The sequence below is a fragment of the Coenobita brevimanus genome, chromosome 89, assembly GCF_032717465.1.
Source record: "Coenobita brevimanus isolate Jiangsu-jjx chromosome 89, ASM3271746v2, whole genome shotgun sequence".
NCBI lineage: Eukaryota > Metazoa > Arthropoda > Malacostraca > Decapoda > Coenobitidae > Coenobita > Coenobita brevimanus.
The window spans coordinates 23,890,178-23,904,740 of NC_137042.1; positions in this window are offsets into that span (position 1 = coordinate 23,890,178).

Here is a 14,563-nt window from a genome sequence, read left to right on the forward strand (position 1 = left end):
AAAATATGCAGACTTTGAGTCTCCTATTATAATAAATTACTGCATACACACCGGATTCAGCTAAAGCGGGTATGATGCACACAAAGGAATATTACATCCGGCTTCTCAACTTAATACATTATAAATTTTGATTAATTCCTTCTCAGAAAGCAATTTCCTCGCCCCCTTGATTACCGCCCCTCCTTTGAAGCGGCCTCAAGACAAGCTTACTCGGACAGGGCGAAAAAATCCTGAGTCACTCCCTCCTCTATGATGCAATTCCTCTTGGTTTTGTCAATAAAAAGCATAAGGGGTACTGATGAGGAACGCCTACACGTGGTGGTACCAGTATAAATAGGTGGCTGCACTGTCTGGTTATACAAACGTCTTTTAACTACTTCCTTATCCCCCGAATAATGTATTGTGGACAGCGGGAGGGTGGCAACTTGGGCCTGCCGTCCGTTGGGTTCACGTTTTAGATAAGCTTGGAGCAAACAACAACAGCAGCAACAACAACAAGGAAGCGAGAAGACTATATTATTAAAACGCAATTACTTGAAGAACCCCGCCATCAAAGTTAGTTACTTTTTGTCAAACAATGCAATTGGTGCTTGATGCAATTGGTGTCATTCTTAACTTCCAACAATTACCGGTGCTTGCTAACAGCTTGCTTTAAGAATACTAATGCTTCTCATGTGTTAATAGCTTGTTGATTACCATTAGACACAGTTACATCTGGAAATAAATTCTCAATAATCACAATCTGTATTCCCGACAAGTTTCCTTAAGGCGTTTGAATTTCCTTAATATGTAGTATGTACTTTCTCACGGGTCTATAAACAGCTACGGTTAACGTGAGAAGCTGTATGTACGTTTCTTATCGCCCAGTTAATAGCCTGTTAATAACCATAAGATGCATCTCTGTTTCCCATGATGTCACTATAAGACAGAGTTTGTATGTTTCCTATAAGCTGTCGTTAATTAGTTGGGAGTGTAACCGAGCAAAGGGCAGACTGTATTGCTCACCTACGCAATAGCAGTAGTAACATTATTATTATTATTATTATTATTATTATTACTAGTAGTAGTAGTAGTAGTGGAAAGAGTAGGGGGAGGAGGGGGAGGAGGAGGAGGAGGAGGAGGAGGAGGAGGAATAGTAGTACTAGTAGCAGTATAAGTAATAGCAGTGACACACACACACACACACACACACACACACACACACACACACACACACACACACACACGCCTTAGCCATATAAGTGACCATTCCGTCACATTAACCGTTTCCTACAACCACCAGCGTAGCCACTCCAAGCGTGTTCTCTCGTAGCAAAGGGGTAGAAGGCAATCATCAGTCAACCCTTCAGTAACATGTCACCGAATTAATTATATTTTTGCCACTCCCAGACAAACTATTTCATTTTACGTGGGCGGCTGTAAACAAACTAAACTGTCGATACAATGACTTCTTTATCAAATTCTTGCTTCGGCCACAAGAATATATTTAACCAAGGAAAGACTTCTCACACTGAAAGGATAAACGCCAAATTAACCCCTTGAATACGGTGACGGGATTTACTTGTATGTTCTTGCTACCTCTAGACGGTTTCATCCAGCTCTGGGTAGATTTCTTGAGATGAGGTGAATGGAGGCTGTCACTCTTTTCAGCTCAAAACTTTCCTCAATCGAAAAGGGCTGTTTTGAGGGAGCAAGAATAAAAATCTCATCATACGGAAAAGGTTAAAACTTGACCCGGATTCCCAATACACGATCACTGTCTCTCTTCCTTTACTTTTTTTCAGGTAGAACATAAACAATGGAAGATTCTGCACTCAACCTTCCTTCCCCCCCCCCCTCCTGCAATCTTAAACAATTTACAATGGTATATCTTCCTCGTATTTGGAATTTGTTTTGGCAGGAAGTACTAGACATGAGAAGATTCTTTACCCTTTTCTTTGTCTTTCCTGCAAAATCGCATCTAACTTACCACAGGGCATTACTGATAGCAAGAGTGTTTCCGAACCCGTCTTGAACTTTATATTTACAAGATGGAGGCGACGAACCTTGGCGTGGCGACACCGTAGACTGAAGCACTTCGATCAGGTTGTGCATATACTGTAGTTGCTCTTTTTTTTCTTTTTCTTTTTTCTGTTATGCTACCTACAGACGATTTTCTTCATCTTAGGATATACTTTTCGACCTGAGGTGCTTAGATACGACATTCAAAAACCCATATGCTCTAAGACCTCTCCCTTAAGCTGAATAAAATTATCTTGTGGTAACCTGATTAAAATTAAATAAAGAACGCGCTAAGTGAAGAGCTTAAATCACTTTTAACTTCACTACGAAAGGTCTTCCGCCAGTCTGAATTAAAATGAAAGTTGTTTGGATTTCTATAGCCGTTAGAGGGTGTGGTGACTGGTACTGGTTTCTTCATTGCTTGGGGATCACACGTAAGCTGAATAAAATCGTCTGGTGATGGTAAGAATAAAATAGGTGGGAATTCTGCTGCTTCATCCCTTCACTGCGAGGTCTCCCCTAACCTAACAATTCGTCTGGCGGTGACCAAATTGTACAATGCGTAATCGCTGCCAAACCTTCCTTTTACTTATTTAATCTAACCACAACATTAACGTCTATACACATTCTATTCGGTTAAAAATTGTTGTATAAGCGTTTGGAGCATTAGTAAAACCTCTCCCTTAACGATTTCTTCTCTGTCTTACACCTACGTATCTTGTTGTATGTCTGTCTGTCTTAATCCCGTAAGGGGTGGCCACAAACAAATCGCCTCCAAGTCGCCCTGTCCCCCGTCATTTCACTGTTGTATGTCACTGATGCAAATTATGCCGATACTGAAGTCAAAAGAGAATGCCGTGTCGTATGGAAAATAAATCGCTTTGGAGAAGGTGTTACAAAGCCACCATGATCCTAGAGCACAGGAATGGAGGGTAAGGGATATGGGAGCCTGGGTATGCGATTGGACAAGATAAAGGGACATCTGAATCAAGGATGGGAGAGACCAAAGGGCAGCTATATATGCTCTCTCTCTCTCTCTCTCTCTCTCTCTGCCTACCTACCTACCTACCTACCTACCTACCTACCTATCCATCTATCTTATCTATCTCTACCTCTATCTAACGAAGGTAACACAACCAAGCCATTCACATAATCATTCTGCTAAACCATACTCTCTTCACTCTTGCTTGGCCTAAAACTCTCCTCTCCATCCTGAGTGGTGAGCTGTGACAAGAGATTAATACTAGAAAAATAATCTGTACAAAAGACTGGCTATGTAAAGGGTGTAAAGCCACAGTATTGTTATATAAGCTATGGAGCAACGGAAAATAGGCTGCAACAGGATGATAATCTCCATCAAGTTAAGCTGGATAATCTCCAACCAACAGATCAATTTCTACAATCTATCACGGTACTTCAGAAGGCGCCATGCTGTAGTACTAGTGTGATGTTACCGTATATTAAAAAATGGGAAAATGAAGAGGCTGGTTAGAAAACCAACTACTACTACTACTACTACTACTACTACTACTACTACTACTCGCTGGATTAAAACATACGCTCTCTCAAATGCAGTACTCAGCATCACCCTTCTAGACTTATATGCCTCTCTTTCCTCTCCCTCTCCTGATACCCTCCCTCCCTCCCTCCCTCTACATTCAACCGCCTCCTTCCTTTCCCTCCTCCTCCTCCTCCTCCTCCTCCTCCTCCTCCTCCTCCTCCCCTAAGCCACCTCCTCCCTCCCTCCCTCCCTCCTGTTCTCCCCTCCCACCTTCCTGCTACCCAACCATCCTTACCTTAATGCCCAAGGCCTTCACTCTCATTCACCCAACCATCCATCCTTCTCCGTCCCTACCCATCTCCCTCTTCCAAGCCATCCATCCTACTTAGCCTTATCCCTCTTCACTCTCCTTCTCCTTCTAATCCTCCTCATGCTTCCCTCTTCCCTCCCTCCGCCTAAGATCCTCCCGTCGGCCCCTCTTCCATCACCACTTTTTGTGCCGGAGCCTACAATGCCCAATAGGGGAGCGAGCTGCCTATACCTGAGGGTGAGGAGCGAGGAGGGGGAGGAGCGACGAAGGGAGGAGGCCCGTAGGCAAGGAGGGAAAGATGAAGGGCGAGAGGAGAAGGAGGGGAGGTATTGGAAAGGGAGGGAGAGAGAGAGACGCGAATTGTGGGGGTAATGACTTGGAGGCTTGGAAGGGAAGGGGTGTTAGGAAGGGATGAGGGAGGAAGAAAGGGAGGGAGAAATGAAACAAGGAATGGAAGGTGAGTGAGGGAGAAAGACAGAGAAAGGGGGGAAGACAGAGAGAAGGAATGAAAGGGGGAGTGAGGAAGGGAACAGCGGACGGAATGGAATGAAGGAAGGAAAGAGGGAAGGAGGGAAAAAAGGAAAGTGCAACGAGTTGGTGACGTCGAAGGTTGGAAGGGAGGGAGGGAGAGAGAGTATTAGGCCGACAGCCATCTTTAAGGGTAGTGAAGGAAGAAGGGTGGCTGGCTGAGGGGTTTGGTTGGCGTAATGGAGCAGGGAAGATGTTGATGGATAGGATGATGGAGGATGTTGGGCCAGAAAGGGATAGATGTCTAAAACGAGTACAGGATAAGGGGCTAAAGGATAGCTGAGAGGGTTTGGCTGGTATGCTAGAAAAGGACTATTAGTGTAGGTGGAATGGATGCTGGAGAATGTTGAGGGCCAGGCAGTCGATGGCAGTGAGGAATGAAAGGCTAGGGACGGAATGAGTGTCTAGAATCAATAAGGGATAGCTGAGGGGGCTTGGTTGATGTAGCAGAACGAACTACACTACGGTAAAATGGAAGCTGGAAGAAGACACTGTTAATCGAGGCAAAATCGTCCAGTTAGCCTCAACAAAGTGTTTCCATTTCAGCGGAAGCTTCGATGGTATATTAAGTCCTCCTATGTTGTGACGTATTTTCCGTCTACCACAATTCAATAATACTCAGCACTGGCGAGATCTCCCCGAATGAAGACGTTATGATGTGGATACTGGATACTAGTTTAGAAGAGCTGTTTCTATGTAAACGACGTGGTTGTGAAAAGGAGTTGAGAAAGGTGTGAAGGGAAGTGCGGGAAGATGTGAAAAGAGATGCTGAAAGATGCGCAAGGGATGGAATAAAGTTAGCAGAAGAGGATGGGATGAAGAGATGTGGAGCAACTGAATGAAAAAGGGTGCGAGATGAAAAGCTAGTGATGTGAAGTGGACAGAGGGCAAGATGTGAGACGGCAAGGATGCTAAGGATGTGAAGAGAGGGAGATGCTAAGGATGGAAAAATGAATGAGATGCCAGGGATGTGACTGAAGGATGACAATGGGATGGCACGATAAGGATGGAGGAGGATGCAAATGGATGAATGGATAGGATGGAACAGACGTGAAGAGTTTGAATGTCAGGAAAGTGAGGGGATGGGATAGCGGAATGTGAAGGGATAAGGCTGTGAAGGGATGGGGTGCTGGGATGTGAAGGGATGGGATGCTGGGACGTGAAGGGATGGGATGCTGGGACGTGAAGGGATGGGATGCTGGGACGTGTAAGGATAGGATGCTGGAATATGAAGGGTCAAGATGCTGGGATCTGCAAGGACAGGATGCTGGGATCTGCAAGGACAGGATGCTGGGATCTGCAAGGACAGGATGCTGGGATCTGCAAGGACAGGATGCTGGGATGTGAAGGGACCGGATGTTGGGATGTTAAGGGACAGGATGTTGGGATGTTAAGGGACAGGATGCTGGAATGTGAAGTGATGGAGTGGTGGGATGTGAAGGGACAGGATGTTGGGATGTGAAGGGACAGGAAGCTGGAATGTGAAGTGATGGGATGCTGGGATGTGAAGAGACAGGATGCTGGGATGTGATGGGATGGGGTGCTGGGATGTGAAGGGATGGAATGTTGGGATGTGAAGGGATGGAATGTTGGGATGTGAAGTGACGGGGTGACGGAAAAAGAAAAGAATGGCATGCTGGGATGTGATGGGATGAGGTGCTGGGATGTGAAGGGACAGGATGCTGGGATGTGAAGGGACAGGATGCTGGGATGTGAAGGGATGGGATGCTGGGATACATAGCGATCGGGTGCTGAGATGTGAAGGGATAGGGATAGGGAGGGATGGGGATGTGGCGGGATGGGATGGCAGGATATCAAAGGGTGTGACGTAAAGTGATGATATGCTTAGGGAGGTGAAGGGATGAAATACTAACGGTATGGAAAAGTATGCGATGCCAATGATAATAAAGACGATGCCACTGATGTGAAGACAAGGAATACTGACATGGGTAGGGTAGGGCAGGGTAAGGGAGGGGAAAGTAGGGCTGGTTATCGTAAGGTAGGGTGGTTGGGTAGGATCGGGCGGGATATGGCATGGCTGGGTAGGGTAGGGTAAAGTAGGGTAGGGTAGTATAAATTAAGGTAGGATACGGTGGGAGAGGGGAGGGTTGAGTGTAGGGTAAGGTAGGGCTGAGTGGGGTAGGGTAAGCCTGGGTTAGGAGGGGAGGCGTGGGAAAAGAGTGCTGCCTAAAGAAAGGATGGGTATGGGAAGAGGCTGGGGTAAGAGGGGTGGCCTTATGGTGGTGGACGATGGTCAGTTAGGGAGGAGGAGGAGGAGGAGGAGGAGGAGGAGATAGTGATGTACATGTGGTAACGTGCAAATGATGACGTGGGGAGGGTGATTATGATGATGATAATGATGATGATGATGACTGAGGAGTTAGAGGAGGATGGGATCGGTTGGCTAACAGAGTCCTCGAAGAGGAGGAAGAGAAGGTAGTGACAAGGCTGGCTGTAGCAATGGTAATGGTAGTGGTAAAGGTGGTGGTGGACACAATGTTGGTAGTAGTGACGGTAGTAGTGACAGTGTTAATGGAAGTAAAGCGTTGGTGGTTTTGATGGGACTGGTGGTAACAGCGTGTAACGAAGGAGAATGCCAATTTTAGTACTAAGAAACTTTTAAGGACCTTGATAGTTATACATGACTATACACCAAAATGATATTAGTTTAGGGAGACACTGATGAGAGAAGGGTTTTGGTGCGGTAATTAGTGGGAGTTACTCTAGTCGAAAGATACAGTATAATGAAGAAAATTAAAGCGTTATCAAAGGTCATGCCACAGATAAACACATGGTTTTTGTGCTGGCGGTGGTGATAGAATCGGGTTTGTGGTTCGCTAATTAATGGCAATCGTTTTGGTCACAGAATGCTACACACAAGACAGTTAAAGAAACTTCAGTGGTATTTACAAGAATTATTGTCAGGTTATTGTGTTTGATGCCAAATGGTGGTGGTGGTGACAGAATGGAGCTGCCTCTCTCGGCAACTGAATAAACTTGTGCAGTGGTAACAAGAACAGTATATAAGGAGAGATCCTCATAATGATGGGGTTAAATTGACACTGGAGGTAGTTACAGGGACATCACTAGCTTCTTGTGATGGAAACAAAGCGGTGGTAATGGTGATAACGGTGGTGGTAGTGGAGTAGGGTTGTGGGGCTGTGTTGTTAGTTGGTGACAAATGTTCAAGTCACAGGAAACTGCATAACGAGGCAGACTGTTAATGCAACATCAGAAACAGTTATATATATATTCACTATAGATTACGTAAGTTGATGTAAATAGAGTTGTGATGGTGGTGGTGATGACGGAATGGGGTTCGTGGTGGTGTAGTGGTGGCAATTGTTCTTGTTAGGCTGCTGGTGATGATAGCGATGGGTGGTGTCTTTGATGGTGATGAAGGGGCCAACCGATGTAATACCGACCCTATCAAAACCTCTAATACGCTGCTCCTGAATGTGACGGCGGAATTGATCAAGTGGCTGTTGAAGGCTGTTAGGGGCGAGGCCTGGATTATTTTAGCCCCTTCATTACGATGTTATCTTTATTAATTGTTTATTTTACAACCTGACACTATTACTCACCATGGAAGAGAATTTTCATTTATCTATATTTTTTTATTCACCTACTCATATTGTATTTACCAAGTGGCTGCTGAAGAATGTTAGGGCGAGGGCACTTCCTTATTTAAATCCTTTCACTCTGACTCTACTTCATTTTGTTGTAGCTACGACCAGACGGTCATGCTCGGCTTAAGTGATGCTGTTAGGATGAGAACCGGGTAATTTCATTGATATCTATTAATAGTATAAAAAAATAAAACTAACCCCTTCACTACGAAAATTTTACTCAATACTTTCATTACGATGACGTCTTGTTAATTTTTTAGCTCCCACCAGATGATGACAGTTTAAGAGAGACGTCTGGTAGTGAACGAGTCTGCAACATACTCTTTTTGGCTAAGTCCTTTACTACAAGAGGTTTCCCCTTTGAGGAGTAAAATCGTCCGACAACAAAGTGACGCAAATAAAGATGTCATTGCACTGAAGGGATCAGCCTCTTTACAAGGACGTCAATTTAATTTTTCACTTTCCTAATCATTTTATTCAGCTAAGTAGAAACGTTTCGAACTGGAAGTATCAACTTTGCTTTCCTGTGTTGGATAATATCGTCTGGAGGTAGCAAGAATAAAACAAAACGTACTCGGGGTGAAGGGTTTAAGAGCATATGAACAGCTTGGTAAATTTACGTTGCAATGACCTACCCTCACCAATATTCACAATTTATATCTCATCATGTCTAAAACGAACACATACATCATAACACCTGCACAACGTATACAACATTTCTAAACCACCAACACTACTACTACAATATTTTCGCCACCACCACCACCACCACCACACTTACTACAACAACAGCAGCAATAACACCTACACTATTACAACACTTCCTACATCAGCAACACCACCACCATCTGCAACATTTCCGACACTAACCACCATACCAACACCAGTACCTACAGCACTTCCTACACCAATAACACCACCTTTGACACTTCTTACTCCACTACTTACACAACAGCAACATTCCTTAAACTGGCAACACCAACACCACGACCTGCAGCACTTTCCACACCAGCAACAACACTATCTACACCAGGCCTCTCGTGTCACACCGCCCCCTCCCCAGTCCTCTGTATTATGCATGAACACCACCACCGCCACTATTCAGAATTTACACCACTTCCAATGTTTACAACTTATACTTTATACCGCCTCCATCACCCAAAACACCAGCCACGTCAACAAATACAACCTGCACCGACTCACACCACATATAACACCTCCTAAACCACCTACAGATCCTACCACACCACCCACAACACCCACTATACGCCCAACACCACTCCCTACACCCATGCCACACCGCCCCTCCCCAGCCCACTCTATGATGCATGAAGACCACCACCTCGAGGAGAGTTGTGTGGGTCACCTGAGACACACAACACTACACACTTTACCTAAACCCCCATCGGATAAAAGGTATGAAAATGGACTGGAGACTGTGCGGGGAACTTGAGTAGGCTATAAGATGCTTGATGTTCATACAGGAGGAAAAGAGAAGACTAAAGTAAAAATTTTTTTTTTTTTTTTTTTTTTTTTTTTTTTAAAAATAACGGAGGAAGGAAAAACAAACGGGTAAAAAAATAACCATAAACTAAAATGACAGTAGCAAATAATAATAATAATATTAATAATAATAATATTAATAATAATAATAATAATAATAATAATAATAATGTCTTCCCAACAAGATACGTGAGAATTTCTGTAAATCTTTGCACATACATTTTTTTTCCCATGTGTCCGACTCTAAGCAAACACTTTACAACCTATTCTCTAAGGCGCAGCCATCCTCCTATGTGCCACACAACTGCACATGTCACCACTTCGGCACTAATGCCCACCGACCATCACAACTGTTTCATTTAGGACTGGTGCACTGGTAATGGCGAGAGTATTTTTATGATATGTCGGTGTGTCTGGTGGAAGATGAACAAAGTCTGTTATGCTGAAATTCAATTCATTAAACTGTCCTCTGTTCCAGTCTGGGGTCAAACTCACGACATTTCAAGACACAGAAGACCTCGCTAACCATTCAGCCACTACCTCCCTCAAGTGGCTAACTCATTTTTACAGTTAGGCTATATTCTTCAGTTATATTTATTTGTGGCAGTGACAGTGGCTGAGTTCATGAAGGCTTATCTAACACCAACAGCTCGAAAAGTCAGGCTGAATAAAATAATACGGGGACAGTAAGGATATAAAAATGTATGACGCTGGTCGGGTCTGAAGGTGGTTAACAGGACCGTTGCATATCAGATGTGGATACGACAATTCCCTCACGTCTTAATTGCCGCCACAGCGAATTTATGAATTTATCGTCAAAGTATTGGATTTACATGATTCCAGTCGCTTATTTCCGACACTTGTAATGCAATCGTATGCAAACTCTGACCTTCCTGTATTCATTCCCAGGACCTGACCACGGTGTTGTAAGTGTTCTGACGCTGCCCTTAACCCTTTCCACTGGGGGACGTCATCTCTGTTTTATTCTTATATGCCTGGAATATAAACAGTTTGCAGTAATCCCCTCAATGCCATGTTTTCTTTATTTTTTTCCCTACGACCAGACCATTTCCTTCATCTGATGACGGGCAGTACAAAGAGCAAAATTCCAAACACTTAAGTCTAAGCCATTTATTACTCCGAAACCAATCAAACGTCAACACAGAGGTAAACAAATGCTTACATCAGATGCCACACCTTTCAAGGCTACACGACACAAGAGTATAGTTAGTTTCGCCTTTTTGCAGCTCATTTATAATACATCAGTGGCAGACTAAGACAATACCTCAGCACATCCTGACTACCAGATTTTCTAGTGGTAATCTCTTTTTGTAGCTCAGCATTCACGATAAAGGCAATTTTAAACCAAGGCAGAGTGAACAGGGTATAGCAACATCCCTACCCTACCCTTCACTCAAAAATATAAGCACAATGATCAAAATTCAAGAGAGTTCCCGGAAGATATTTAAAAATGCAAAAAAAAAAAAAAAAAAAATTGCCTCCTGTACAAAAATAATAAAAAGTAAATAATGAAATATAATATACGTTGTGAACGAGGCTAGGCCCCTTCCATATGCCCCTTTGGTTTTATAATCAAATGAAAATGGATACAAGTCACATATTGTTATAACGTATATCCGTCTGGGAATTTACAAGTCCACACGTCTTGTCAACCCCCTCAAAGCACGCACACGCGCACACACACACACACACACACACACACACACACACACACACACACACACACACACACACACACACACACAATGACTACTCCAAAGCACAAAAAATCATGATAACCTTCACCTACTACTTTTATTATTCTTGTCCTTTACCTATAATGTTTTTGTTGTCACTGCAACGCTCTCGCCTCTTCACTCACAGAACCACCCCTATCTTCCTACCTCCGGCATCTGACTCAGCAAGCTCTCTCTCTCTCTCTCTCTCTCTCTCTCTCTCTCTCACACACATCAGAGAGGGGTGGGGGACAGCAAAAAGGATAATAAGGAAAGATACTGCATATTAAATGGACGTCACTGTACTGAACAGATTGGGTGAAATGATGAGTTAAAGGATGGGTGAACGATTGGGAGGGAGGGAGGGAGGGAGTAAGTGAGTAAGAGTAAAGTCAGCGAGTAAGTCCGGGAGAGAAGGAGGAGGAGGAGGAGGACTGAAGGTTGAATAGGTGTACAGGTAGGCTAGGTGAGTGGACAGGTGAATGGGTGAGAGGCAGGATAGAAGAATGGCTGGAGGGATAGGTGAATGGGAGCTTGATGGACAGGGTGACGCAAAGGAATGTTAAGACGAGGAAGGACGAGAAATAAGGGAAAGGTTACTGAGCCCTGCAGCGAAGAAGAACAAGGATAAAAGTAAGTAAGTATGAATGATGAGGATGAAGTTGAATAAGGTCAACGAGGAAGAGGGGTGAGTAATGAAGACGCGAGAAGGTTCCGGAAGAAGGACGAGGAGGATTAAAAAAATGAGGAAGAGGTGATGAGGATGACGAGGAAAAGGAGGAGGAAGATGATGAGTAATGATGATACTGGGGCAGGTAAGGAAGAATGATGGAGAAGAGGCTGAATGAACACGATCAAGAAAAGATTGAGTAAAAAGAGGACCAGTAAAATGGCTAAGGAAATAAAGAGTATGATGAAGATGACAGGAGAAAGGTGATGATAATGATGAATGAAGAAGATAAGGATGAGGGTGGGTGGGATAGTAGGGGATGATGCATGAGAAGGATGAGCAACAGGATGAGTAAGAAGGATGAGTACGTATGAAGGATGAGCAATAGCACGTGAAGGAGTAATACAGAAGTGGATGAGTTAAAGGATGAGGAAGAGGGTGAGTTAGAGGGGTTAGGATGAGGGTGAGTAAGTATAAGGAAAGAGGTAAGTACGAATGAGAAACAGGGTGAATGAGAAAAAGAAATTTAGAAAGATGAGGAGGAGAATGGGTAACAAACAAAGATGGGAAAAGAAAAAAGGTAAGTAAGAGGAACGAAGAAGAGAGTACATAAGAATGACAACGAGGGGGTTAAAAAAAGAGGCTGACAGGAGAATAAAAAGAATGATAAAGAGGGTTAATGGGGAATGAATACGGTGAAATAACGTGGGTGAAAATAAAAGAATGAGGGTAAGATGAATGAGGAAGAATGAAGAAGGAGAATACGAATGAGAAAGTGGAATAAGAAGGCTGAATAAAAATGAGAAAGAGGAATAAGAACGAAAAAAAAAGTGAATAAGAACGAGGGTGGGAGAAGAGGCAGAGATGGGCAAGGAAGGGCAGTGGGCATGGGAGGCTGCGACACATCACTTGCCCTGCTCCTTTGTCCTGCACTGACCACCTTCCTCCCTCCTTCTCCCCCCTCCCCCTTCTTCTCTCACCCCTCCCTCCCGCCCAACTCTCCCTCCCTCCTTGCAAGTTCCCAGGCCTGCAGTGGTCAGTGGCGCCGGACCTAGGGAGGGAGGGGAGGGAGGCATGAGGGTAGGAGGGTAGGAGAGGGAAGGAATGCAGGGAGGTAGGAAAGAAGGGAGGTAGGAATGAAGGGAGGTAAGGAGATATGACGTAGGGAGGTAAGAAGGAAGGCTGGAGAAAATTAATACAAGGAGGTAATTAAAAGAGGAAAGGGGAATAATAGGACCGATTACGGGGGAAGGAAGTTGGAGAGAAAAGAAATACGGGAAGGTAATTAAGAAGGGAGGGAGAAAAGTAGGAAAGGTCAGGAAATAAGGAAGAGAAGGAGGAAAGTAAGAGGAGGAAGGAGGGGGAGAGAGAGGAGGAGTGAAGGAGGTGTGACGTAGAGAGAAAGGGAAGGGGGAAGACAGGAGGGAAGGTTGGAGGGAAGGAGGGAGGAGAAGTACGAGAGAAGAGGAATGCAGCAAGGTGGGTAAGACCGACGGTAAGGATGTATGGGGGAAGGACGGAATGAAGGCATGGCAGAGGACGGGAGAGAGGGGCGCAGGAGGAAGGTAGGAGGGAATAAGCGAGGAAAGAAGAGAGGAAAGACTAGGAATGCAGGGATGAAAAGAGATGAGGAAAGCAGATGCTGCGTTGGGAGGGAAGGGGGGAGGGAGGAAAGGAGTCGAATGTGAAGGAGGGAGATATCAGAGCTGAGGAGAGACGCAGGAGGTAGACAGGATGGGAAAAAAGGAGGCATAACGAACTGAAGGGAGGAGGAAGGAAGCAGAAGAGGAGGAAAACAGAGACAGAAAAGAAGAAAGAGAATACGGTGTAGGTAGGGAGGGAAGGAGAAAGACTGGAGAGAATAGGAATGCAGGAGGTGGGTAAATGGGAAGCGTAAGAAGGGAGGGAGGAATCGAGGGAGGGAGGAATCGAGGGAGGGAGGGAGGAATCGAGGGAGGAAGGTAGGTAAGCAGGGAGGAGAGATAGCATAATATAAAAGGCTTCATCGCACAGAAGGGTTTACTGGGGATTGCTTCAAACTCATTCCGTACGAGGGCTGTTTTTACTAAGCTGAATGATATCGCCTGGAGGTAGCGAGATCGTACAGGTGTCTCTTTCCTAGGCTGAATAAAACTGTCTTGAGCTAATAAGATTGATTTATAAAGGGTATCGAACAGGACAGCTTATTGGGGACTGCTCCTAAACCCTTCATTGCGAGGGCCTATAAAAACTCAGATCACCTGGAAGCAGTAAGAATAAATCTGAGGACGATATCGTAGGTGCATTCGTACTTACAAGAATAAAAGAGACGAACCAGGAAAGGAGGAGAGAAAGACGAGTTGTGTCCTTTGGAGAGAGAGACTTAAGGAGAGGCATATGGAGGGGCTAAGGGAAGGAGGGGGAGGGAATAGCATATGCAGAGGAGGAAGGCGAGCGGTAAGGAGGGAGAAGGGTAAGAAGCGGAGGGAGGAGGGTAAGAAGGGGAGGGAGAAAGGTGGGGAAGGCAAACTAGGAGAGAGGTTAAGAAGGAGGGAAGGGTGAGTAAAGAGGAAAAACGTAAACTGGGAGAGATGTAAGAAAGAAGGGAGCTAAGGAAGAGAGGGGAGATAAGACAGGGAGGAAAATAAGGAAGGTGAGTTTGGAGAGCCGTGAAAATGGAAGGGAGGGTAAGGAGGGTGGGAGATA